We start from the raw sequence: 2,078 nt of genomic DNA, 5'->3' as shown, positions 1-2,078 counted from the left end.
TTTCTTACTTTGTAAAAGTAATAGTTCTCCACATCGGGGACTATTGCAACTTATTGTTTACGCATTTGAATTCAATTGTAACGGTTACTCATTGCCAAAGCCTGCCGATATCATTTTATTTGAAGAATCAAGATTCAGTTCAAGTTCTCAATTCATAATCCAGGTTTTATTTTGATTGCTATTTTACTTATTTATGCCTTATTGTATGTTAGAATTTATGAATACCATGTCTGTTACCGGATCCATGTCCGGCTAACCCCCTAGGTATCAGTATGTAAAGACCGTCGAAACAATGAGATTCGTAAATAATTGGTGTTGGTTTTTATAAAACTTATTTTCCATGTTTTAGTTTCTTATTTCATTAAAAATTGTTTTTCGTACGAGAGTATAAGACAAACAAAGGTTACGGTCAACAAGAACGAGAGTTTGAGATTTTAACCAGATAGCTGAAACTAGGCATTAATCCTAAACACAGCGAGAGCGCTTTAGGATTAATTAGACTTTATTCATATTCAAAAATTACTTTTAAATTCAAAATGAGACTGCGAGAGCCAAGCTTTTTGGTTTAAGAGTATGGTCAGAGTCAATAAAACGAGAGTGTGAGACTAAGTCCTTTTTATAAATAGTTTCTACTGAAGAATATTTTGACCAATAAGATTACACCAAATATCTATCGAATCTCCAAAGTTTGATGTGTTACATACCGATATTCCTTTATCAAATATCCTTATTAATATTCTATTTACGTTATAGTTATTTCTCTTCATCCCTCCAATCTTAGAATGATCATCAGTCTTTGATTTACATAGTAACATTAGATAATGATAGTTCGATTATTAGTCCTTGTGGGGTCGATAATCTTTAAAACTACGCGATCCGACTGTGCGCTTGCTGTCACGATTCCCATAGACTTACTAAGTCTCGATCAAGTTTTTGGCACCGTTGTCGGGGACTAATTTAGTCGATATCATAACTCAGTGTTGCCCAGTATAGACTAAGGCAAAAAAATTCTATTTCCCTTTCTAATTTGTCGAGTGTATGCCAAGTACTCGCTCTCAAGGCGAGAAATTAAAGCTATCGGTTGACGAACCTGAGCGTTATCTAAGATTAGAATGCCGGATACAAGATTTGATACGAGAACATCGTATCAAGCTAAATCTTCTCGGTCCTAATATCCCTATTTTTGAACCAGTTATTCGACCAGAGATGGCCGAAGGACCGCAAAACCATCCTCTTAAGTACTATGCAATTACTTCGCAGGATGAACCACATAACAACATCCCTGCCCCTGCCATTGAGGCCAATAATTTTGAGCTAAAACCTTCGTTGTTGTCAGCCGTACATCAAAACCAATTTTCAGGTAGTCCCACGGAGGACCCGAACATATATTTCTCAGTGTTTTTACAATACGCAGACACCATGAAAGCAAATGGTGTCAGCCCCGAAGCTATAAGACTACGTCTTTTCCCATTCTTATTGAGAGATAGAGCTAGAGCTTGACTCCGGTCTCTACCATCCAACTCTGTCACTACGTGGAACAAGTTGAAGAAAGTTTTCTTAGCATGATATTTCCCACCTAGTAAGACGACTATGCTAAGAGCCCAAATAAACGGGTTTAAACAAAAAGATAATGAATCACTTTTGAAGCTTGGGAGAGATACAAAGCCTTGATGAGGCTTTGTCCATATCACGGTCTAAAAGAATGGTTGATCATCCATACCTTTTACAACAGTCTCTTGTACAACACATGATTGACAATAGATGTCATCGCAGGTGGCGCACTGATGGATAAACCCTACATGAGGCCTATCAACTTATCAAAAGTATGGCCCAGAATTATTACTAGTGAGGAAGCGAAAGAACCTCCGTAGAGAAACCTCCAACGAAAGGCGGTATGTACGAACTAAGCAGTCTTGACCACATCAACGCCAAGGTAGATGCTCTTACTCAAAAGATAGACAACTTGACCATAACACCCACAACCACTGTGGCTGCCGTAGCACAAAACTGCGAGATATGCGGAGTTCCGGGGCATGCTGCCCCAAAATGTCAACTCTTGACAAGAACCTCCACATACC

General features: G+C 38.4%; 1 non-coding gene across 1 annotated transcript; it reads right to left on the bottom strand.

Annotated features, from left to right (window-relative positions):
- Nucleotides 1–1,590: 1,590 nt before the first annotated feature.
- LOC127109365 (small nucleolar RNA R71) lies at nucleotides 1,591–1,696 on the bottom strand. The gene has a single exon (XR_007796673.1). It is a non-coding gene; the product is annotated as a small nucleolar RNA R71 (small nucleolar RNA).
- Between the last annotated feature and the right edge of the window lie 382 nt (nucleotides 1,697–2,078).

The sequence above is a fragment of the Lathyrus oleraceus genome, chromosome 7, assembly GCF_024323335.1.
Source record: "Lathyrus oleraceus cultivar Zhongwan6 chromosome 7, CAAS_Psat_ZW6_1.0, whole genome shotgun sequence".
Lineage (NCBI taxonomy): Eukaryota > Viridiplantae > Streptophyta > Magnoliopsida > Fabales > Fabaceae > Lathyrus > Lathyrus oleraceus.
Note: the sequence above shows the minus strand (reverse complement) of the source record. Positions and strands in the feature narration are given on the sequence as shown.